Source organism: Vulpes vulpes, chromosome 12, assembly GCF_048418805.1.
Source record: "Vulpes vulpes isolate BD-2025 chromosome 12, VulVul3, whole genome shotgun sequence".
In the NCBI taxonomy this organism is placed as follows: domain Eukaryota; kingdom Metazoa; phylum Chordata; class Mammalia; order Carnivora; family Canidae; genus Vulpes; species Vulpes vulpes.
Genome location: NC_132791.1, coordinates 57,624,188 through 57,650,995, shown reverse-complemented (window position 1 = coordinate 57,650,995; position 26,808 = coordinate 57,624,188). Strand labels below are relative to the sequence as shown.

Below are 26,808 nucleotides of genomic sequence, written 5' to 3'. Positions count from 1 at the left end.
TATCAGAAATCTTTTTATTACATTAGTTGATGATATTATAGTTAAACTTCTCTGCATCCCACCTTCTTTGGTTGGTTTACCTGGACTGGATGACTATGTGGTCCCTCATTGGAATCTTGTACATGGTCTATCTCCTATATTCTTGAGCTAGAGAGGTTAAAAATCAGAGGAGAAGAATAAGAGGCTTTCAAATCCCACTCACTGCCAAATTTCTCTGTAGGCATGGAAGGGGAGAGACTTTGAGTTCTCACTTCACAATAGCCAGTTGCTCATAACTAAGAATCAGTGAGCCATTATGTAGATGTGGCCCAATTAAGATGTGGCTAAAGAGCTAATTTCTAGTATACTGATGAGGTGATATTCAAAATAAAAATTTGGAACTCTATCAGGATCTTATTAAACTTATCTTTTTTTCCTCCTCTTGCCTAGAAATCTGAGGCGCAATTAATTGTTGTGGGTATCACTCATTTTACTGTTGGATCTCCTAGTGAGGGCAGATGGAGACTTAGAGCACGAGTCTAGCCGTATCTTGCAAGCCTAGATTCTGGCTGACACACAGGAGGCTCATTTTCCCCTCACCTAGATGTGAGTGCTATTTCTTCATTTTCTAGATATGGTGATCAAGTTTAAGCTGAATAAGCACCTAAGGACAATTCCTGCCACCTTGGCTTTTTAGAACCATCCCATGTGCTGGATCTTCTTCTAGCCACTGAATTAGACACGGAGCATAATCCTTTCACTTTTTTTGTAAATACATATTAGCTGCCTATGCATTTCTTCAAATGTTTATATTCATGCCTTACTTAATAAGCATGTACTTCACACATCAACATTTTATCAAAGGAATATACAAATTTTAGAGGCCCAAACAGTCCAACACAGGTCATTATTATAATCTTCTATCTACTTGTCAAAAAAACCGATGGGAATAATGCAGGGTTACTCATAGCATTTTCTCCCTTTTGATTCTGAGCTGCATTAATCTAGCCATTAATGCTCACACAGAACTCAAACTACACTATTGCTAAGAGAATCTAGTACACATCATATTTTCATTATTTTTTTTCTTAAAAATTCAAATCACTGGGGCACCTGGGTGGCTTAGTAATTGAGCATCCACCTTTGGCTCAGGTCGTAATCCCGGGGTCCTGGGATCGAGTCCCACATCAGGCTCCCCTTGGGGAGCCTGCTTCTCCCTCTACCTATGTCTCTGCCTCTCTCTGTGAGTCTCTCATGAATAAATAAAGAAAATCTTAAAAAATTCAAATCGCTTTAAGATGAGTGAGATTATATCTTTCCATTACAGAGGAAGGAAAGATAAGAAATAGTTCATGAGGGTGGTTTAAAAGGCCCTACTCTCTGATTCTGGCCAGAAAGAAGGGTAGTAATGGAGAGCTAGTCACTGGGCTTGAAGGACCTGGCAATGATTCCCAAAGTTCTGTTCCTTTTGGAGAGAAGCTAATATCATTACTTAGCTTCACAGGGTGTTTTAGAGGCTACATAAATGTGTGAAGGTGATATATATGAAAGAGCAGAGTGCCCAACACATACAAAAGTTCAAAAAATGTATTAACAGTTATTCCAAAATGAACTATTTCAGTAAAACTGTTCCACTATTTTTGTGGAACTGTGGTTAATAACCTTATAGAATAAAATGCCTAATTTTAGCTTCCACATTACTTTATAGGGAGTACCAGGAAATTAAAGAGAAAATTACTTTCTGAGCAGAATCTTTTTGTTGTCCTTTCCACATTTCCTTCGCTCATTTTTTTCTTGGTGAATGTCTTTTCAAGCCTTTGTAGAACTATCTCCTTGTAATTTTCCTGTTTCTCTTCATCTTAAGTTTCCTTAGAGCAGAGTCTATATCTAACTCCTGATGTCTGCCCCCTAGTCGGTTCTCAATAAATATGTGTTGAATGACTCAGTCATGAATGGAGGAATGGAGGTAGGCAGCCTTTATATTCAAGAGGTATCATTCCAGGCCCCACAATTTCCAAGAGAGGAAAGGAAATCACACCCCAGCCTAGATGGCCATTTCTACCAGAGATCTCTGGGTTTCACTGCACTCTAGTGTATAACCAGGGGTGTCACTCAATACTTAGCTTTAAGGAGCTTGGGTGAAAGAAAGCATCTCACAGAGGAGTACCTGAAATAAAGTCCATGTTTTCTTTTAGCGATACCCTAAAATCCTTCCTCAATTAAGTGAGGTAGCAGGGAGCAAATTCCTAGATTGCATCAAGTTACCCTAGAATTGCTTTCATTGAATGTGGGGGAAGTGGTTTAGCATTTTGGTAATAACTTAGTTTGGGAAGATTTTATAAGAAAGCTGTCCTCGGGGCAGTAGCTCAGTCAGTTAGGTATCTGGCTTTGGCTCAGGTCGTGATCTCAGAGTCCTGGGTTTGGGCCTGCATCAAGCTCTGCCCTTAGCGGGCAGTCTGCTTGTCCCTCTCCTCTGCCCCTCCCCTGCTTGTGCTCTCTTTCTCTCTCTCTCAAATAAATAAAATCTTAAAAAAAAAAAAAAAAACACAACTGTCCTATAAAGCTCATCATTGTTTGCTGTCAGATTATTACTGAGGAAATTTATTATTATATCAGAAAGTATGCCTTCTGCCCCACAAATATTGGTACTTCCACTGGGCTTGTTTTATTCCATGGATCCTGTTTCTATAAATGCTTATTTTGACTACCCAAAAGTCTAGAGTCAAGTTCTTTGTGTCTCACCTCTAACAAATGGTTAGATAGGATGCTGGGACATAAACTGTGTGGACCAAATTTCTCACTTGCCCCATCTCACTTTCCTGACTTTAAATTCCTTTTACTACATCTTTCAAGGGTATTTTAGTGGCCTCTAACTTAATATATTTACCTTTTCAAGCTACACTAATTTTTTCTGAAATGCATAATTGCCAGGTCAAATCAGTGAATCATAAGGGAAGAAACCAGACTGATTCTAGAGTTGGTTCCTTTGACTACAGATTCAATGATGTAAGTCTCTTACTTGAATCTCTCAATGGCTGCTCATCAACAATGAGAGAGTAAATAGCTATCATGTCAAGTAAGGACCTTGACCAGATCCCTACTACTTTTCCTTTGACAGTTTCATCTCCTGACCTTGTTCCCTGACTCCTACCAACAGTTGACACCCAACAATGGCACTGATTTGAGGATTTAGGATTCGCTAAAGATTCCCCTAGGTTCTGGCCTTGGTCCCTTCCCAAGGTTGACCCTCTCTGTGATTCACTCACTGCTTGCCTTTCAAAACCTGGAGCGCATCTCCCTCAATTTACAAGCCTCTCTTGACTCCTCAGGCAGAAATAGTTTCTCTCTCTAGTGCATATTCTATGGATCTTTCCTTTAGAGTTAATTCTACTCTCTATTAGTTGAGTTCCCATGTTCTGAGATATGGCTTTAGTCTCTTATAGTTCCTGATGCAAAGTAAATGGTCAATAAATGCCTTGTTGAATGAATGACCAAGTAAATACATAAATCTATCTATCTGTATATGATAGTTGCCACTTAATGTAAATTTTAGGGGGTATCTGGGTGGCTAAGTGGTTGAGCATCTGCCTTCAGCTCAGGGCATGATCCCAGGGTCCTGGGATCGAGTGGTGCATCAGGCTCCCCCTAGGGAAACTGCTTCTCCCTCTGCCTATGTCTCTGCCTCTCTCTGTGTCTCTCATGAATAAATAAATAAAATATTTTTTAAAAAGTAATAATGTGAATTTTGAAAAACAAATTATGCCTTTGTAGTTGATAGCAAATCATTTAGAAAAGATACCAATTACTTATTAATAATTTTACCCTATTTCCAAAAGGGAAGAAACAAAAGCAAAAATAAAATATTGTATCTCAAATGGATATGGTCTGGTATTTTATGAATATTAAGCTTTATATTATCCTGATATAATTTTATACTGTTATTAAACATTAACTATGATGTTTAATTTAACCATACTTATTTATTTATACTCTATTTAACTTCATAAATAATTTGGGATAGGCTATAAGAAATGTAGGTATGAAATAGATGGATTTTTTAAGTATATACATAACTATGAGAAAATATATTAAAATAAAATAACAATAAAAAGCAAAAAATGGAATATGCATATTTAAATCATAACTTCCCATGTAGTATAATTGAAACAGAAATATAGCTATAATGCTCTTAACAGCCAAAGGCAAAATGGAGAAAATGACAGATGAGTGGTTCTTACTGTACTGGGGGAAGGATGTTACTAATTACTTTCTAGTGAGTTAATTCTGACACGGGACCTTATGTTGGATTTTATGTTGGGAATATTGAGAGATAAAGTCAGAAGGCAAAAACTGTCAGTAATGTCAGACCAACAAATGCAGTTATAGATTTTATATGACTATTCCTATAATTCCCATCAAAATCAGCCAGGGATATAACATGTAAATAGTTAAAGTAATCTCTCCTCACTGTAATTATAGTCTTGTTGGTATTGCATATTTTTTAAATCCCCAGCTATTAATAATAATCCAGCCAGAACATACATTTAACAGCATTCAAAGTCCAAGTAAGTAATGCATAAGAGGGAAGATGGCCAGAACAAGTCATGTGGGTCTGGAGTGTGCATATCTAACATAAAAGGGAGACTAAAACCCAACTTGGCCAGATTATCAAGTTTTTCAGATCTGTATTTCAAAATCCAGATCTTTGTGTGAAACTTCCCCACTTATAAATGTCAGCAACTAATTAAAATAAAATAGAATGCTTTGCGTGGCAAACAAAACACATTTATAGGTAACCTAAATATGAACTTTACACTGAATTTTAAATTTAAACTACCATTTTTTTACAACTTTTCTACAATTTGAGAGATGTTCTTTACAGAGGACATGATTGTGTGGTGATTGTAAGTCAGAAGGCATTTGTTTGTTTTTGTAGTTGTTCCAGCTGCTCTAATTTCATGAGTTAAAATAATGTCAGCTGTTGTAACAAACAGGCCCCAGAATTTCAACGGCTTAGCACAATAGAAATTTCTCTCTTATTCAAGTACTGCAAGTGCTTTTGTTGGTATGGAGGTTCTGCTCATTCATTGTTACCCAGGGTCAATTAGTGATAAAGACTGATGAAGCCTCTGACATCTTTGAAAGGTAGATTCCCACTATGATGATTTGGGGTCATCTCTTTTCTGATGAGAGGTCAGAAGAGATGGTCAGAAGAAAGATCATGGAGGTATGTGCTGGGGAAGCTTATAATGGTCTATCAAGTAGTCCCTGTGCACCACCTTATCCCATGGGGGATATGTTTAAAGATCTACCAGTAGATGTCTGAAATTGCAGATGGTACTGAACTCTATATATATCACTTTTTTTGATACATACATAAGTACAATGAAGTTTAATTTATAAGTTAAGTACACTATGAGATGAACAACCGTAACTGATATTAAGAAAGGACATGTACAACAATATAATATTATAAAAGTTACGTAAATACAGTCTCTATGAAAATACTTAATGTACTGTACTCCTTGTGATGATGTGAGCTGATAAAATGCTTTTGTGATGAGATAGAGAGGTGACTGAGATAGGCATTGTGATGTAATATTAGGCTACTCTTAATCTTCTGACAGTAGTCAGAAGGAAGATCAGCTGCTTTGGGTATACCGTGGTATACCTTGGGTGACTAAAACCATGCAAAGCAAAACCACAGATAAGTGGGGACTATCTATCTGCAAATGGTGCATCTCATTTCTGCTCATGTTCATTGACTAGAACTTAGTTGTGAAGTCACAGTTATTGCAGGGAATGTTAGAAAGGGTATTGTGGCTGTACACTCTGAAGAAGAGGGAAGCATGGATTTTGGTGAGCAGGTATCCAATTCTGTCACACCAGTGTTTAAGTCATTTATCTTTTTTTTTTTTTTTTTTTTTTAATTTTTATTTTATTATTTATGATAGTCACAGAGAGAGAGAGAGAGAGGCAGAGACACAGGCAGAGGGAGAAGCAGGCTCCATGCACCGGGAGCCCGACGTGGGTTTCGATCCCAGGTTTCCAGGATCGCGCCCTGGGCCAAAGGCAGGCGCCAAACCGCTGCGCCACCCAGGGATCCCTAAGTCATTTATCTTATCCTGGATCTGTAAGTATATATAATTTCATCCCAGAGTAAAGGACCCGGAATTGGTTTATTACTACTACTACTACTACTACTACTACTACTACTACTATTACTATTACTAAACCAGGTAAAACTATTACTAAAATAGGTAAATACCAGACAATCAAAAGATATGAGAAATAATGCACAATTTGCATCCATGTCTGACTTTATGAGATTCAATGTACAAAATATATTTTTCTTAAATAAAATAAAATCTGGCTCAAGTGCCTGCTGTCATTGTGAGACAGAAATGTGGTCTCAATTACTGGTTGGAAGAATGGTCCTGTCTCCTTCCTGAGGGTACCCCAAGGATTTTACTAGCCAAAAGTCGGGAGGCACTATGTTCATGGTGGCTGCCATTCTGCTGTTCTATGCCCTTGCCTATGGACCCATACAAAGACCTGTGGCTTTTCTTGTTTAGTGCTAAGTTTTAACAGAAGATGTGTGGGGACTCCTGCAATCAGGGCTGAGCCTCCCTCGGTGCATTTGCCCAAAGGATGTAGGTTGAAGTGGAGTATACTCCCTGTCATCTGAAGAACTCCCAGTACCTCACTCTCTCTGTTTGGGATGACTCAACATCCTCCTCTCAGACTTGTTTACTTTCTTTTCCTTCTCAAATCACCAGATTCCACTCCTTCTCTACTTGAGATATTTTTAGGTTCTTTTATTAATGAGACTAGGTCTCTCAACTAAAGGCTTTCCAGATGCTCAATACTTCATCAATGAGTGTTAATTTCCTCCCCTTGCATGGGAATCAAGGGTAGTGTCACAGGGGCAATTTTTTATTATGAGATTGTTGTTTCAAGGTTGAATTTGTTTGAAACTTAGACCGTCTAAAGAGTTATATGGAAATGTATGCTTAGCTGAGTAGAAATGTAGTATATATTGTAGTTTATTTTGCTGCTCAATGTGAAGAAGTATGATAATCATTGATTAAACAAAAGTCTGAACTGTTAACTTTAGCTATTAGCATCGAAATTAATTTTAACTGTTCATTCATATCTCAGATAGTTTCTAATCCCAGGAATTAGTCTATCATCATTACTAGGTAGACTAGGCAGTAACATCCATAAGATAAAGTGTGAGCTCTCATATCAATCATGAGGTATACTAGAGTCAGCCATTGGCAAGATCTGAGGAGAAGAAGGAGAAGGAGAGGGAGAGGAAGACAGAGAGGGACACTGAGAGGGAGACAGAGATGGAGACAGAGACAGGAAAAGCGCCTATCTTTCCCTCCTCAACCTCTCCTTCACATGACCCACACATTCCACGTACATGCCTCCTCACCCCCAATAAACTGGGTATATTGGCTAAATATTCAAAAAATGCTTAAGCATCATCCCCTGCTTGTATGAGACCTTTTTCCAACTGCACATTCAGAGCAGACTACCTGGGGTTAGGGTAGCTTACTAGTCACATGACCCTGGGTAGGTTGCTTGATCCGAGGCTCAACTACCACCATTTCAAAATAGTTATAATAAATGGATCTAGCTCATGGGATGGTCATTAAGATTAAATGTGTGTCACACTTAGAAAATTTTTAGATCAGTAACTGCCATGCTGTAAATTTTATATAAGTGTTTTTTAATGAATAAAACACAACAAAAATAACACCACCACCACCACCACCACCAAAACAAAGAAAATAAAACAGCAAACATTCCTGTGGCTTCTTCAGTGCTAAGTTTTAATGACATTCTTGAGAAAATTCAGCATCCTGACTATAAAGTGGGATAATCATAGAACCCACCTACATAGAGTTACTGAGAGGATGAAATGAGTTGACAAAGGGCTTAGAATTGCGCCTAGGACATAGCCTACCCTCATTAATGTTGACATTAATTACTGCTGTTCTTGTTGCTTTATTGTGATCATCATTTGCTATATATTCCTTGATGTTTATCTAAAAGTTGAAAAGCATATATTTTTCAGCACCAGACTCCATTTTATTGATTTTAACTCTTAAGTACTTCATTATATTCCCAATAAATAGTCATCCCCATTGAACCCAAAGAAGCGTTCATGCTTATAAGAACTTATTCTTTTTAAGGATTTATTATTAAAAGGACTTATTCTTTCCGCTCATGAGGAGAGCATGTAGGAGGCCATCTGCACCTGCCCAAGGAAGCCCAGAGGAACTAATACAGGCATTTTTGTTCACTTTCACTTGAGCAAGAATATAGTGATTGTGTTAGGCAGATGTTGATGCCACAGGGAATGGAAAAATACTGCTGAGAAGTTTTGCAACTGGAAAAGATCATCTTTGATGCTCAGAGGCAATTCTGATCATATTCCTGTTCCTCCGTCTTTTCCTTCCTAACCTTTACTTTCTCAGTCCCCTGGGGAATGTCATCTTACCTGATTCTGTCCAATTCTTGCATGACCCCTTAAAGAAAAAAAATCCCAAATGGGCGTTTTGATGACACACATTTCCCCTGTGTAGTGCTGAATGAAATGAAGCTGGCTTAGCCAAAGTTTCTTTGACATTCACATGCACATTTCTGGAAACAAATGTATCTTCAGTGGGAGATCTAGGGGAGGGCAGAGGAGGGTCAACCTGCACACAACTTTCTATGAGACCTTTTGACATTGTTCTTCACTTTCCTGATTTCAGTAACTAAGAAAGGACTTAAATTGGCCCTATTTCGTTCTGTCCTTATTCTGTTTAGCCTTCCCTTTCTCAAAAACTGTCTAGGAATTCCTGTGGAACAGAAGCACCCTCAACTGAGCTGAATGAAAAACCTCAGAATTGTCAAGAATTTACTTTTAAACATAAATGTTAACAGTTTCCCAAAAATTACTGATGTCAATCTCCAGTTTTGAAAAATAAAACAATAGAATTGTTTCTAATTTTAAATGGTAATTTAAGTAACTGCTCATGTACAGATGCTTATCATTTGTAGAGTTTCAAATATAATTAATTCTATCTTTTGCCCAATAGTTTCCCTTTGTTTTAAGTACCATTTATTGAGAGCTGACATAAACCCCACTGGAAGATTGCAGGGAGAGAGAGGGGTCCGGCAAAGTTCTCTTAAGCTTTTAGAAATGAAAAGGTACTGTCATAGCCTTACAACCTGTAAGAATAATCAGCAATCATATAAATAAATAATTTAGATGGACTCATCTAAGTGGGTGTGATTTCTCAAAGAAGGACAATCAGGTCACAGAGTCGACAAATGGTTTAGGTATGAGTCATCTTGAAAATAAAACCTAAAATAATAACTCCACACCTCTTAAACTTTTCCCATTAAAAATTTATGGCAATATTATGTTGCAGGAATTAAAGAGGATTTGAGCTTCTCATAAGAAGGATACAATTAAGTCACAAGATTCCAGGAAGAGTTTAAGGAATACAAGACCTAAAGAAATAGTCATTAATTGTTCATTTTTCAACTATTTTTGCTGATCCTAACAAGCCAGTCTCTTATCCTTTGTGCATAATGGGTGCAGGGAGCCATGGCTGTGAATTGTTATTGTCAGTCCTCATGGAAGAAATGGTTAAGAGGAAGGATTCAAAGATACAGGACGAGGAGACCTGGTGGTCAAACAGGGAGGCTATGCTAGCATTTAGGGGAAAACGTATAGTGCATCAGGGTGGAAATGGGAGCTGGAACAATGCATACAGTCAGACTAGAAGATCAGAGGAGGGAATAGGCAGGCAGAAATGAGAATAGGAGGCATTATTCTGCTTTGTGGAATTGCTAATGAGAATATAGCTAGATGTTTACATTAAGCATTAAAAACAAGTTATGTCCAGTTTGAGCTCATGGGAATGTTTCCCCCTCAACACTATTCCACGCCTGGAACAGATTTATCCCCAGAGACAGAGCTCATGAGGTAACCAGAATAATTAAAGAGTTCTATCATAGTAACCCTTTAAAAGGCTGCAATGCTTAGCTAGTCATTGCTGTAGATCAAAGTTACACTGGATGGAAACCTAGGATTGAGGTGGATTTTAGCCTGAACAAGTAGCATGTTAAATGCTCATAGATGTATAATTTGTAAAAGTTCAGTTTAGGGACACCTGGGTGACTCAGCGGTTGAGCATCAACCTGCCTTTGGCTCAGGGCATGATCCTGGATTCCTGGGATCGAGTCCCACATCAGGTTCCCTGCATGGAGCCTGCTTTTTCCTCTGCCTGTGTCTCTGCCTCTCTCTCCAGGTCTCTCATGAATAAATAAATAAAATCTTAAAAATAAAAAAAGTTCAATTTAGCTAGGGAGAGTCTCAGAGGATGGTTTCTGATTTCTCCAAAAGTGTGTTGCCTGGGGTGTTAATTTGCCATTTTGTGATGGATCTTAGGATAAGAACTTGGACTTAAGAATAACTTCCTATCAAATCGATCTTTTGCTGGTAAGTTTCAAGTCTGACCCCTTTGGGAACTCATGCCAGTGGAATCATACGCTACTTGGCTTCCATTCCGGTCTTATGTTTCTGTATTGTCTTAAACATTGTTAAGGATAAACAATTGTATTCAAAAATTTTCTTTAAGTATGGAAAACTTTTGTTCTTAGGATACTTTGATTCATTTTCATGGATGGGTTTTTATTTGTTTTATTTTTATGTTTGAGACCATATGTTCTTGGAAAATTCTTAGCCTAAGAATATATTCCTCTACAGCCCTTATGAATAAATATTATGGCAGCAGGGTCTCTTTCTTTTTGTAATGCCCACATGTCACCTAAAAAATGCATGGTACCAAGACTTCAGGCTAGTGTTTCTTGATCTAGAATGGTATGTTCACAGGTATATTCTTAGGTCCATATGGTGTGTGCGTATACCATGTGTCATGGGAACTATTTACTATGAGCTTCCATATATTTTAGGAAGGGTCTCCTGTATTTGTGATATTTTCTGTAGAGTCCTAAATGCCAAAATAAAATGGCAAACCTGAGATGAAGGAGAAATGTTAGAACATCAACTTTGGAGGAAGTTACCTTTAGCATCACAAAAACAATGTTCTTTCAGGCCTTCTAGATTTCCCACTGGAGCTTGTGGAGCGTCTTTATATAGGAAAACGTAAGAATGAATTTGTTAAAATCAGTGGTTGGATATATTCTTATCAGACGTATAAATTATACAACATGCACACACAAAGTTCAAAAATCACAGATTTATATTTTTTTTCTCAAAACTTTCCATCCATCATTGATGCTCAGATAATGTATTCTAAAGCCATTGTGGTACATTCATATATGTTTGAGAAAGAGTGGGGCAGGGAGGGTGGTTAAGAAATAAGACCATCAGGCAGCCCCAGTGGCTTAGCGGTTTAGTGCCACCTCCGGCCCAGGGCATGATCCTGGAGACCCGGAATCGAGTCCCACGTCAGGCTCCCTGCATGGAGCCTGCTTCTCCCTCTGCCTCTCTCTCTCTCTCTCTCTCTAATAAATAAAATCTTAAAAAAAATAAAAAAGAAATAAGACCATCTGAACTTACACACATGATGGACTCAGCAAAGAGATCATGATTCAGAGTTAGTGTTCTGAAGAGAAATAAATATACTATTGTGGGGATTAATATTTTATTAGTGTCAAATGTCACAATCACAATAATTTGGACTGTACCTATGAAACTTTTTATATTCTGAATGACAGAGAGAATTTGTCAAGTTGAGCCGTGCAAACAAGGGCTCTTCTGCAAAAGAGATTGGCCATGGCCCTAAAGCTAATTAGTAAATTTGGGGCAAGCTTCTCCTTCTAGTTCAGCATCAACAGAGTTTCTAAGGTAGAGTCTCATGTTAACAATCCTATTCATGCTTAACAGAAATATGTTCTAACCAATTTAAGCAGAAAAAATCAGAGATCATGAGTAACTCACAGACTTTCCAGGAGACCCTCTCCAGAGAACCAGATGTGGAAGCTGAAACTGGGGATGGAGCTCCAGTTGGATGACAAAACTGCCCCAGTGAACTGTCCACCACTGCATCACCCCAACTAGTACCTCTGATGCCAGTTCTAGAAGCTTCCCCTCGAACCTCTCCCTGCACAGGTTATTTCTGTAGTGAGTGAAGCGTATCTAAAACTTTTATGATATGAATTCAGGCATGGATGCTTCTGACTGGCAAAGAGGAGGTCTCAAGCCTGACCTGAGGATGCAAGGGGAGATGGCAACTGAAGTCTAGATCTCTACCTTGAGGTGAGGACTCATAACACTGGGAAGTCTCTACTTTTAGAGAAAGCATTAAAAATGGTTGGAAGGTAAAATGAAAGGCATATTTACATTATACCTGTCAAACTCAGAATCTGGTTCCTTGGACAGCCCAAACTAGGTAAATTCTTGGTTCTGAGACAAAAAGAATGAGGCAAATTCAAATGTAGCCTGGGAAAATAGTGATTGATTTACTCCTTACTATTTGTTTCTTTAAATCTTATCCTTTGCTATGCCTGGATTTAATTTGTCAAATAAAGGCAACAGTGTGATATTATCACTTATTTATACTAACTTAGTAGTTGCTATTTTGGTAACAGCCATAAGAAGAGACTAGGTACTGATTCATGCTATGAGATAGAAGAACTTTGAAAACATTATGCTCTATGACAAAGGAGCTAAGAATATACCCTGAGGAAAAGACAGTCTCTTCAATAAGCCATGCTGGGAAACTTGGACAGCTACATGTAAAAGAATAAAACTAGACCATTTTCTAACACCATACCCATTTAAAAAAAACTTCAAAATGGATTAAAGACATAAATGTGAGATCTGGAATCCATAAAAATCCTAGAAGAGAACACAGGCAGTAATTTCTCTGACATTGGCCATAGCAGCATTTTTCTAGATATGTCTCCTAAGGAAAGGGAAACTAAAGCAAAAATAAAGTATTGGACTACCTCAACATAAAAGGCTTTTGTATAGCTCAGGAAACCATCAATAAAACAAAAAGGCAACCTACTGAGTGGAGAAGGTATTTGCAAATGATATGTCCTATAAAGGGTTAATATCCAAAATATATAAAGAATTTATACAACTCAACTCCAAAACAAAACAAAACAAAACAAAACAAACAGCTCAATTAAAAAATGGGCAGAGGAAAAAAAAAATGGGCAGAGGTCTTGAAGAGGCATTTTTCCAAAGAAGACATAGAGATGGTCAGCAGACACATGAAAAGATGCTCAATGTTGCTAATTATGAGGGAAACACAAATCAAAACCATAGTAAGATACCATCCTACATCTGTCCGAATGGCTAAAGTCAAAAAGAAAAGAAACAGCAAGTATTGGCAAGATGTGGAGGAAAGGGAATGCTCATACACTGTTGGTGGGAATGTAAATTGGTATAGCCACTGTGGAAAACAGTATGGAGGTTCCTAAAAAAATAAAAATAGAAATACCATATGATCCAGTAATTCTACTATTGGATATTTACTCAAAGAAAACCAAAACACTCATTCAAAAAGATATACACATGCCAATGTTTATTGCAGCATTATTAATGATAGCTAAGATACAGAAGCGACTTAATTGGCCACTGATATATATGTGTCACACACACATACACATACACACACACATATACACACAATGGAATATTACACAGCCATAAGAAAGGATGAGATCATGCCTTTCAAAACAACATGGATGGATGGTGAAATAAATCAGAGTGAGAGGGACATATACCATATAGTTCTACTCATATATGGAATCTAAAAAAAAAACACAAATGAATAAACAAAAAGCAGAATCAGACCCATAAATACAGAGAACACATTGATAGTTGCCAGAAGGGAAGGGAGTATGGAGGATGGGCAAAATGGCTGAAGAAGAGTGGGAGATCCAGGCTTCCAATTATGGAGTGAATGTCATGGGAATAAAAGGCACAACATAGGGAATATAGCCAATGATATGGTAATAGTGTCGTATGGTGACAGACAGTAGCTATGCTTGTAGTGAGCATAGCATAATATACAGAATTATGTGTTGAGATCATCCTAACATGCAACCAAAATTTAGAATACTGCTGGAAGAAAAAGATCAACCATACATAGATTATATTGCATCCTATGCCATATGGTATGATGGCAATAATAAAAAATTCCTATAAGAACTCAAAGGAACCATCCCTAACCCTTAACCCAGGCTAAAGATGAGGGTTGCTTGGGGAAGCCTTCAGACATGGGGTATTAACTGAGCTGAATATTAAAATATTGGGAGCAATTGATCTGTGCAGAGGAAAGGAGAGGAAAGAGCCTGAATGTTATCTTGAGGAAAGGACTAAGTAAAAAAATAGTACAACAGACATGTTCTACATTTTGTAGCTGGCTATAGCCATTGGAAGTTTCCTCAGAAACCAACCTGAATTGGCAGTGCTAGGACTTTCAGGTCATGGCATCTTCTTATTTTCCTGCATTGAGGAAAGGCAACAATATTCTAGTACTCTGGATTATGGACTGACCATAAAAGAAGAAAATCTAGTAGTGCTGGGCTTTCCCAATGAAGTTATTAGCTATTTCAATGCATCCTGGAGTTACTTGTTTTCTTTTCTTTTTTTTTTTTTTTTTTGTTACTTGTTTTCTAAAATGAGTAATACATATCTACTTATCGCAGTTGCAGAGCTGCTTTCCCAGATACATTTGAGCCCTTTGTGTCAGGAAAGATGGTGTCAGGTAAAGATCTTCTGCTGTCCTTAAATTAAGTGCCCACTGAACAGTAAGTAGGAAGGGTATCAACTAGGCAATCACTAGGAAACTGACTGAAAAGGATTTCCTTATAGAGCAAGAGGTATCTCTTTCTTTCTTATCATTAAAAGAACTTTGGGAGTTAGATAGTCACCACCTAATTATGTCAACAGACCCTGCATTAGGTCCCAGCCCTGTACTCTTACTATCTTTCCAGTCTGATTGCTATTCAAATATAGGTGGTTCTCAGGTAGAACAAACTGTGTGTGTTATTTAGAGGAATATTTGAAGTTCTAGGGAGTGGAGTCTCCTGTGGTAGAGTCCTTGATATGATCATATATATTCTCTCTTATTGAAGTGAAATGTCACCACTATAATGTGACTTTAAAGATCTGAAGTGGAGGAAGCTTACATCTTGGCAAACATTTAACACTGTGGTGAAAGTTAGCACAGGAGCCAGGCCTTCTGATGGCTGTTTCTTTTTAGACCTATTCATAAAACCTATGTGTTGTATATGGCCTCATGCCTTCTGAGATCCTTTCACAAAGTTTACTGTCTGCTTGGATCCCCACAATTTATGGGGAGATTCAACAGCTGATCTAAGATTGGAAAGTCACTGGTGTCATATTTGGAATATGCGGAAGGACAGTTAGGCTCCAGCTCCTCAGCACGAATGAATAGTCCATTGTCTATAAGGTGCTTGAACTTGGTCAGGTGACTTTCATCTCCATTTTCCGGAATACTTTTATCCTTTCTTGTTTTTACAAAATATTTTAAAGTGTGTATACACACACACACACACACACACACACACACACACACACAACCCAGAAGGCAAAGGGCTTACTGTATTGTTGAGGGATAGTTACAGCTAGTGGTGTGTTGGTGAATGTTTAAGAGCCAGCTCACTAGGTGCTGGAGGAGCCCTGATTTTCAGTGCTTGTCTATTTCAGTGGTTTACTCTCACCCACCATGGCCCTTTTTAAGCTACTGATGTTACATTATCCAGCTCCCAACTTTCTTGAAATGTTAACAACTTGCTTTCACACACCTGTATGAGCTGCCTCCAGAATGGTCACTGATTGAGGCTATGATGTTCTGATGATAGAAGATGCTGTGTCTCATATAAGGCATCCTGGGGCTGAGGGAGAGACTCATTTAAAGACTAACCTCTTTTTTTTTAGACTCTATTTATTTATTTGAGAGGGAGAAATAGAGAGAGCCTAAGTGGAGATGGGGGGTGGGCAGAGGGAGAGGGACAAGCAGACTCCCTGATGAGTACATAACCTTATTTTTAAGATAACTATATTTCCAAAGCTCTACTGGCTGCCTTGGTTTCAAGAACTTAAGTCAAGGGACAGTAAAAGAAATATTTAAAGACATCAAAACTCAGAGAAAAGTCTATCATTACTGGATGCTGTCATGTGCCAGGGGCACATGTGAACCAGTTATCCTGTTTCTTTTTCCCTAAGAACCAGAAACTTGTCATTGCCACTTCAAGGGCAACATCCTGGACTTGGTAGGATCTTACCTTAGAAAGATAAGCAGGAAACACTGACAATTGTTTGTCCTTCTCTGAGCACAGAGCTTTCACTTTGCTGCTTTTGTACACTGATTAGTTTAGGTTACACCCTTTGTAAAAGAAGCCCTTCCCATCTGTTATTCTTCCTTGGGGCCCAAATAGCCCATAGGTCTGAGAAAATTAAGAGAGCTCAAAAAAAAAAAAAAAAAAAAAAAACATTAAAAGCTTTGCTTAAGGCCTCATTCATTCATTCTCCAAATATTCACAGGATGCCTGTGGTGGGATATTACAGTAAATAAAACAGACAAAATTTCTGCCCTCATGGAACTTACATGCTAGTGGGGCAAGAAATACACTACGCAAATGAGCCTGTAAATATATAAAGTAATAGTGGAAAGACAGAGGAGAAAAACAAATTCTATATAAAGGGGATAGGAATCTTAGGAAGAGGGTGTGTTCAAATTCTGTCAGGCCCCTGAAGTACAGTGAATGACAGTTCCAGGCTTAGACTATGTCTGTGTTGTAAGCTGGATGTTTTCCTTGGTCCCAGGCCTGAAGGCAAAATTTCCAGGGAGAGAAGGAGCCAGTGTTCCTCCATGCTCCCCGCAAAGTTCCTGAAATCCAGCAAAATCCCTTGCCGATCAGCCCTGCATAGCAATAGAAAAATCCAGGCACACCTGCCCTCCCTAAAGGTGTCTGTTATGGTGTTTGGTTGGTTCTACTTGTCCTTTGAGTAGTTATTGACAGCAATAGTACAGATGGTAATCTGATCATACAGGTGTCTCTCCCACATTTTGTATGGGTAAACTCCATCTTTTAAAGTCTATGGGTACTGTTGATCTTGAAAAGCCTTGAGCTGTTTACAACCACACCTCTTTCCCCTATCATCTTCCCAGGTCTTTGGTCAGAAAGAGTCCCTTTGTTTTTTATTACTGAGTGTCGGGTTGATCCATATGCCCTTGGGATAGTCCAGGAGTCTCCATTATACCATCTTAGCATTGAAATTCACATTTTAGTATGTCCCTAACATATTCTTCTCTCTTTACTTATTTTCCAAGTTTCTCAATCCCACCTGAAGATTATTTGACTAGTGAACAAGCCTCTCTCCACCAAATGGGTTAAAGGTCACAAGGCTATATGGGTCCAAATTTGCCCCATGCTAGCCAATAAATTCTACTTTTTTCTTGAATTCTCATCCTTACTTTTAAAATAGTCAATGAACATATACGTTTGTTCTCATTGGAAAGAGCCATCCCCAGAGCTCCATTCTCTCTCTGACCTCTAGGGTCACTCCTTCTTGTATGTTCCAAAGAGGTTACACACAGGATTTTCCCCAATGTCTCTTTACAATCATGTTGCAGAGGTTTTATTAAAATTAGTGAAAGGGGTTCTGTTCCAACTGTGCCCACACAAAAGAATCATTATTGATTTGATCCTCAGTTGCCAACTAGCCAATTTTTTCATTGCTGATGGAAATCATGGGCATTTCCAAAATGCTCACTCCTTGTAGGTTGTCATACTAGCTGGGTGAACCTCTGTCCAAGAGCAAGATTCCTAATTATGAGCACACTCAGGAAAGAAATGACAGCAAACCAAAACAAAACTAAAGACTTCTATTACCACCCTTTGTCCTTTGAGAAATAGTAGTAACCTATTTCTTTCTTCAAGGACATTTCCTAAAAAAGCCTTTCTTCAAGGACATTTCCGAGGTCGGGAGCTCTGCTTCACTTAAGAAAATAACTAGCAGCTATAGTTTTCTTTGAAACATTAGCAATAATCAACAACTTCCTTTGTAGCCACTCAAAAAGGAAAGGATAAGGAGAATAACATAACCTTTAGTTTTGATTGAGAAAGGTACCGGAATTGCTCAATGCCCCATGAAATTCATCTGAATGGATCCTGTTTAAGAGTGCCAGCTGGAGGAAATATTGTTTATAAAAGCAAACAAGCAACATTCAGTGAGGAAGCAGGACCTGTGAAATAAAGTGGAAAATTTTTATTTCAAAATTCTCACTATGAATGCTTTCTTCACTGGGGGGTTCATATAAATTAAACTGGTTTTGTTTGAATAATGCCTAAACTCTTTTACTTATTGCAGCTTTTTTCTGAGCACTTTTCTCACGGAATTTCACAGACCCAAGGACAAAGATACTGTTGCCTAGATTTTGGAGACCATTTAAATTCAACATTGTCTTAGATGGATCAGGAGGAAACCAAAGTCTGTGTTAAAAAAAGAAATCTATTGTGATTCTTGGAGACAGAAGCCTGTGTGCTCTGTAGAATGAGGTCTCCCCACATCACTTACCTGCCTTCTCACCTCCAGCCTCATGGGAGATGCTGTCCTGCAGTCAGGGTCATGTCCTCCTGTAAAAGAAAATGTTCAGGAAGTCACAGAGGTCCTTACGAAATAGCCTATTTTTTTCACCATCCATGTTAAGATAAATGAGGTTGTGGTTAATGCCAGATCTTTGAAGCCAAACCTACTCATTTCCAGAGAAACAATGAAAGGTTTTAACATGGAAAGGACAAGTTTGGTAGTTTTCAAGCGAACGAGGTGCTCTTTAAAATAATCTGTATACTTGGGGCACCTGGGAGGCTCAGTCAGCTAAGTGTCCAACTCTTGATTTCAGCTCAGGTCAAGACCTCAGGGTCATGAGATCGAGCTCCCAGCATGAAACCTGCTTAAGATTCTCTCTCTCCTTCTGCCTCTCCCCCTATCCCCACCTGTGCTTTCTAAAAAAAAAAAAAAAAAAAAAAAAAAAGATAATCTGGATATATATCTTGACAAGAACACAACAGAGCCTTCCAACTCCTTGACCAGATTTTCATACTGTTATAAAACTAAAAATTAAGAAATCTTCATTAACTTTCAGCTTAAAGAGCCTCATGGAGAGGAGGACTGACTAAAAAAGATTAGGTCACTTAGAAAGGGGTTGCGAATAGCACTTACTTCTGTTTTATCTACTAAAACTTATTGCCAGTTTACGAGTATAAAGACAAGTTACCCTCACTGGCATCAGAGTAACTGTTTGGAGACACAGCCCAGAAACCAGCAAATCATATTAGCACTCCCTCACTCTCTAGAACATAAAAGGTATTGTCTTTGAAACAAAATGCATGGCTGAAACTCTGAGCAGAAGCATATGTCATCATCTCATCAATCATAAATGGTGACTTCCAAGGTCAGCAGGAAACTTGCAGACCATCTGGTTCGAAGACCATGCAAGATTGGAATCTCTCAGCAGCATCCCAGTCCTTGAAGGACGACCGGATATGCTTCAGTAAGCATGTCTCTGGTGCTTAGCAGTTCACCAGCCTTTCAACTCATAGCAAGAGGTTTAGAGCTGTTTCCCAAGGAATGGGACACGTCCCCAGGTGCTTCTGGGAGGGCCTTCTGGCAGGCTTCCAAATGATCCTCAAATGCAAAATCCTTTTTTTCATTTATTGCCAAAAAAGTACAACTCCAAATATATCCACTTTTACATAGAACTTTTTTCATTAGTTGAATAAAAAATGAGTTATTATGGATTACTAATATCTGAAGTGCATAAACAATACAGTACGCCTTAGAATGTAAAAAAGGAAAATACTATAAGTAGTCAGTTGCTTCAGTGCTTGCAATACTGGAAAGTTACTGGTTTGCTTGAAAACATTCAGGATATTTTGTTCTCAGAAGCTCATTAATCTTGTGGTTGATTTTTTGGTTTTCAATTGTTGCTTTTTTCACTCTGTATTGATAAATTCATGTTAGTTCAGCTTTATCACTTTCAATTTAATTTACTGAACATTTTTTGGTTATTGAGGATCATCTGATTGAAGATAATTTGGTTATTATTTGTTAATAAATTTTTGCATTAGTATTTTTGGTTTATAATATCTTTCAAATAGCTATTTATTAAAATATCTGCATGTTAAGATTTAAATAAGAATCATCTATGTTACTTATGCTAAAGAATTTGTATACAACCCACACACTATCACCTCAACCTAAGTTCTCCAAATGCTAATAACATGCAAATTGTTGGTAGATGTACTAATTGAATTTGTACAAATTAATGCATTTCAACATACTATCAAGGTAAGTGTGAATTTCTTTTTTGCTTAGAGGACATTGTTTTACAGGACATGTGTATAAGCTCAAACTGAAAATTGTCTTTTTTGTTTGTTATCAATGAGTTTTCAATTTAAAAGGAGGGATGAACTGTGTATCAATGAGTTATTTTCCGTTTAGAAGGAGGAATGAACTGTGTAGATGGACTAGAACTTTTAGCTTCCCTCTATCCTCCATCACTAAAGCGGGCTGTGATTAAGCAAACAAACAGAAAGTTTCAAGCACGTGAGTGGTTCAGTCAATTGACTGTTTGACTCTGCATTTTAGCTCAGGTCATGATCTCAGGGTGATGGGATCAAGTCCCTTGTCAGGCTCTGCACTCATGGGGGAATCTGCTTGAGCTTCCCTCTCTCCTTCTGCCTTTGCTTCTCCCCCTTCCCCTGCTCATGCTTTCTGTCTCTCTCAAATAAACATATTATTAAAAAAAAAAGTAGAAGAATCACTTCTTTGAACCACAGCACACCCTGAGATGTATTAAAGTCACAGAAGTTTAAACATGAATCTTTCTGGTTTTTACTAAGGACATAGATTGCCAAAGGAAACCCTGTTAGCATGGGTGAAACTAGTGACAAAATTCTTCTCTTCTTTTGGCTGTCCTGGGCCCCACCTGTGTGTCCTCTCAAGGTCATTCTCTTTGAAGAGTTTTGGCCATAGTGATCTTTTTTGTTTGTTGTTTAGTGTAGTTGACATATCATGTTACCTTAGTTTCAGGTACACAACATACTGTTCAACAAGTTTAAACATACTATGTTTACCATATGTCACTATCCATTGCTATTATAATATCAGTGACTGTATTCTCTATGTTGTGCCTTTTATTCCCATGACTTATTCATTTCATAACTGGAAGCCTGTATCTCCTACTCCCCTTCACTTCTTTTGCCTATCTCCCACCACCATCACCTCTGGCAACCATCAGTTTGTTCTCTGTATTTATAGGTCTAATTCTGCTTTCTGTTTGTTTATTCACTTGTTTTTTTTTTTTATTCCACCTATAGGTAAAATTATATGGTATTTGTCTCTTTCACTCTGACTTATTATACCCTCTTTCACTCTGACTTATTATACCCTTGCATGTTGTTGCAAACGGCAAGATCTTGTCCTTTTTTTTTTTTTCTTCTGGCTGCGTATGATTCTACTCTGTGTGTGTGCATGTGTGTGTGTATACATTTCCCTTATCCATTCATCTACTGATGGACTATTAGGTTCCTTTGGTATCTTGCCTACTATTGTACATTACACTGTCATAAACATAGGTGTGCATATATTCTGTAAAATTAGTGTTTTCACTTTCTTTTGGTAAATACTCAGTAGATTATTGAATCATATGGTATTTATACTTTTAGTTTTGTCGAGGTACCTCTATACTGTTTTTCACAGTGGCTGTACCAATTTACATTCCCACCAACAGTGTATGAGCATTCCTTTTCCTCTACATCCTCCCTAATGACCGTTATTTCTTGTCTTTTTTACTTTAACCATTTTCACAGCTGTAGAATGGTATCTCACTGTGGTTTTGATTTGCATTTCCCTGATAATTAGCAACATTGAGCATCTTTTCATGTGTCTGCTGGCCATCTCTATGTCTTCTTTGGAAAAATGCCTCTTCAAGACCTCTGCCCATATTTATCTATTTTGGATATTAACCCTTTAGAGGACATATCATTTGCAAATACCTTCTCCACTCAGTAGGTTGCCTTTTTGTTTTATTGATGGTTTCCTGAGCTATACAAAAGCCTTTCGTGTTGAGGTAGTCCAATACTTTATTTTTGCTTTAGTTTCCCTTTCCTTAGGAGACATATCTAGAAAAATGCTGCTATGGCCAATGTCAGAAAAATTACCGGCTGTGTTCTCTTCTAGGATTTTTATGGATTCCAGATTTCACATTTATGTCTTTAATCCATTTTGAAGTTTTTTTAAATGGGTATGGTGTTAGAAAATGGTCTAGTTTTATTCTTTTACATGTAGCTGTCCAAGTTTCCCAGCATGGCTTATTGAAGAGACTATCTTTTTCCCAGTGTGTATCTTGCCTCTTTTGTCACAGATGAATTGACCATTTAATCCTGGGTTAATTTCTGAGCTTTCTAATTCTGTTCCATTGATGTATGTGTCTATTTTTGTGCCAGTGCTATACTGATTTACTATAGCTTTGCAGTATATCTTGAAACCTAGGACTGTGATACCTCAAGCTTTATTTTTCTTAAGATTGCTTTGGCTATTTAGAGTCTTCTGTGGTTCCATACAAATTTTAGTATTATTTATTCTAGTTTGTGAAAGATGCTGTTGGTATTTTGATAGAGATTGTATTGAATCTGTTGATTGCTTTGGGTAATATGGACATTTTGCAATATTAATTCTTCTAATCCACAAGCATGGAATATCTTTCCATTTGTTTGTATCATATTCAATTTCTTTCCCCAATGTTTTATGATTTTCAGAGTATAGGACTTTTACATCTTTGGTTAAGTTTATTCCTAGGTATTTTATTCTTTTTGGTGCAAATGTAAATGGAATATTTAATTTCTCTCTGCTACTTTGTTACTAATGTATAGAAATACCTATTCTGGGTATTAATTTTGTATCCTACAATTTTACTGAATTCATTTATTACTGCTAGTAGCTTTTCGGTGAAGTCTTCAGAGTTTCCTATGTATAGTAATATGTCATCTGAAAATAGGGACAATTTAACTTCTTTACCAACATGGATGCTTCTGATTTCTTTATCTTGTCTGATTGCTATGGCTTAGACTTCCAATACTATGTTGAATAAAAGTTGGCTCACAGTAATCAGGAACTGAATTTTCTAATGACCTTAGAAATAAGTTCCTTTTACTAGAGAAGAAGAATAAAGACTGCTGCTCAAGTTTTCCTACCTTAAATGACCTGATGACATCTTGGTGATAACTTTAATAAGTGATTTTTTTAAAGAACCATATTTTGATCAGTGTACTCTTGTAAAGATAATCTAAAATCAAATATTAAAATATTTATACTCATTTTTATATGATAAATAAAGATAAAATAGGCTGAATAAATCATTATTCATGAAGTAGATGAACAAAGTCACCTATGCAGTTTCTCTAAGGCCTGTGTTCCAAGACACTGGCAGTAGTAGAAGCAAGATATATGCGTAAGGCTAGGCAGACTCTCACAAAGAAAGCCATAAAAATTCCCAAGGTGAGAGTCTTTCCCAGAAAAGTCCATTTCTTCCTTCATTTTGTCTAGGAAGAGTTGAAGGAGTACAGGTTTCTCTGCAGCTACACATCTATATGATCTGTCAAGACATTGGGATCCTGGTAGTAAACCTCAAAGAGCAGTTTTTGCTTCTTTTAGTTTTTGAGGCCCCACGTAATATTCACTGTGTCCTTTGGGAATAAAGCCTGAAAGAAGAAAATGTTGCCCTGAAGTTTTTCCACTTCCAATGTTCTTAAAGAGAGCATCTAAAAAGTCATTTTCAGTTTAGGATAATTTTATCATTCTAATGGTAAATGATTAGTGTAAAGTCTTGGAGATGTCTGACAATTTAAAACTTTTGATTTGGACTGGCATGGTTTATTTGTAATTGTGTTTTTAAATGCAGAACTTTTCTGCATTTAATTGTGTTTTTAAATGCAGAACCTTTCTGTTCTTAAATATTTAATCAGTGTTAAAGAATTGGGTGCAGTCAGCAGAACACCTTGTGCTGCTGATGGTCATTAATGTTGGCAAGTTTCCCCTGCACTGGACACAGCTGTGCAATGTACAAGGACTGTCCTAAAATACTGGATCAACATATAAATGCCAAAACAATAAAGGATAAAGGAACTCTTGCCTTAAGCTTGATCTTTCTCTCAGATAGTAACCCTTCACTCCTTTGGAGTAGTCCCAACCATTCCATGACAGAAAAACAGGAGGCGTATAGGTATTTATATAATCAATTCATTTTAAAATCTTTATCCATTTTTTTTTCAAGATATTTAAAGTATCCTTCACTTTCTATACATATAATCTGGAAGAAAAAGGCTTGACTTCTCTTTAGTAACTAGAAAGCATTGGGAAAAATACATTACACTTGAGAAGAACAGTGAGTCATGACACCTATTTACTTGCTCTATTATTAAGTAACAGAAATGGCCTAATGAGTCAACGTTTTGATCCATTTGGAATCAGTAGCATTTAACTTTCTTTCCCTATCATCATACTGTCCTTGAGAGTTGTATGAGCAATCAGATAAAGGTTCACTTAAAGTAACTTCTGGATTTTTCAACCACATTTGAATGATCACTTATTTTACTAAAACCTTCAAACAAAAAGTCAAAACAAAAAATCCATCAAAAATAGTGTAATTTCTGTTTACTGATTACTTTTTGTCTTTTCATTTAATAAATACTTATTAATCACCTATTATGTGCCAGGCTCTGTGCACATATAACAACAAACAACATAAAAACTTCCATGATCTTTTGGCATCTTCAAACTAGTGGATAACACAATCGAGTTAAACCATCAGCAATGTAGTATGAAAAGTACTAAAATAGGGTAATTACATATCTTTGTGGCAACACCTGAGAAAAGCCCTTAATTGAGACTGAGGGCAGGTGGGAGGTTTCCCTGAAGAAATGACATAGAACCTCAGATCCAAAGTGTACATAGGAATACAGGTAAGAGAGACTATCATGCAGATGGGTATAATGTTCATTTCTTCAAAAAAGATAATGGGCATTTTCTGGAACAGAAAAGTGTCCAGAAGTAAGGCCGAAGAGGTCGACATTGCCAAGAGCAGTTAGTAGCACTGAATGATTTTAGATATAAACAGACTGATATTTTAGAAATGTGAAACGGAGGGCAATGTGGAAAGTAAACTGGAGAAGATGGCTCAAGGACACCTAATACAATAACCAGGTAGGAGGTGATGGCTTTCCTTGGACAGAAGCCATGGAGATTGAAAATGGAGGCATCCTAGGTGGGACCATGAGAGACCAGAAATGTGCAGAAGGTACTCAGGAAGGAGAAACTGGTATGAAGTGAGAGCTTGGGCAAGGAACTGGCAGGTGGTACCACTCACCAAGGAAGGAAGCTGTTGATGAGCAGGTTGGGGGCAAGATAATTTTATTTTAAACACATTGCCTTTGATTTGTCTGGGGGACATGTAAAATCTGCACATGGTCAGAAGTAAGTTTAAAAGGCAGATATAAAGTGAAAAATGAGAACAAGCTTGGAAATAGTTTTAAATGCAAGTAAACAAAATGGGAAACTTAAGCCCTCTTTTATATATAATTTTAGAATTGTTTTATGGTAGTTAAACAGAAGTTTGTAAACTTCTTCTGGAAAGTGCAAAGAAGAAACCACATTCTCCCACCTTTATCCTTCAAATATCTGTGACAGCGCTATAATTTCTAATGAGCTTGTTTATTTTTAACATTATTGTTGATAACCAAAGAGGAAAGAAAACAGGGAACAAAATAAACTGCTAAAGGAGGAACAAGGTGAAGAACAGCCACCCTGTGAAATTTATTTTTAAAAATAAAGCTGGGAAGCTCCAGGACCAAGGGAAAATTGAAGGAACATAGTATATAGAAATAGAGGGTCCCCACATTTTATAAAATGTGTCTCCTTTTTCCATTACAACTCATTTAGATATCAGACTAAAAATTTCCAATATTTTTTTTTCTTTTCCCACCTTAACTACAATATTTACCAGCTCTTCATTTTTAAGTTTCTTGCCTTTTGGCTTTCATATTTCTACAATTACATCTCTTAGATATATTTTTCACTTCTGGATTCCCTTCAACATACTCAATTTAATTTTGATAGATATAGGAGATACAGGTTTTTGTTTTGGTTTGGTGTCTCTGCCTTGTTTTGTTCTATAATGGTGGGAGTTAATAGCCTCTAAAACATGAACAGCATACACCCAGAGCCAAGTGGAATATTATGCTGGTTCATTCTGAGAGATTATATTCTGTCTTCATTCCCATTCTGCCCCCGCCCCCCTTATCTTGTATATGTTTTGGTGGTCAGTGTTGGGGCTTTCTACAACTATTGCTGGTTTACATAAATTTGGGACTGAGCATCTTCTAACATACAAAACTTAATATACTCAGAACTAAGAGGATCATACTCTAAGACTCTCAGGTAGACTACCTTCTCTCTCCACTATCACTTCTTCATCACCACTTCCTCCCAGTCCCCCCTTTTTTTCTTTTCTTTTTTTCTCTTTTTCCTCTTTACTTTTTTTTTCTTTTATTCTTTATCTTTTTTCTTCTTTGGGGTTTTTGGCCTTTTATTTTTTACTACTTTGTTTTAAAATTTGTTTTTCACTTTAGTGGTCCTTTTACTTTCTTCTGATCTTTTTCATTTTCTGGTCTTTTACCTCACCACAGTCATCTAGGGTGGAATTTACTTAGGTCATGGTTGATTTTTTTTTTAAAGATTTTATTTATTTATTCATG

General features: G+C 37.3%; 1 protein-coding gene and 1 long non-coding RNA gene across 2 annotated transcripts in view; one reads left to right on the top strand and one right to left on the bottom strand.

Moving 5' to 3' along the window:
- CCDC192 (coiled-coil domain containing 192) overlaps positions 1-26,808 on the top strand; it is a 263,844-nt gene that overhangs the window by 117,627 nt on the left and 119,409 nt on the right. The gene's annotated exons all lie outside the window — the stretch shown is intronic.
- Positions 18,100-26,808, bottom strand: part of LOC140594588 (uncharacterized) — a 41,780-nt gene continuing 33,071 nt past the window's right edge. Inside the window, exons 2-3 of the long non-coding RNA XR_011995588.1 lie at positions 18,572-18,630; positions 18,100-18,239 (exon numbers count right to left, since the gene is read on the bottom strand). This is a non-coding gene — a long non-coding RNA (uncharacterized lncRNA). The remainder of the gene's footprint in view (positions 18,240-18,571; positions 18,631-26,808) is intronic.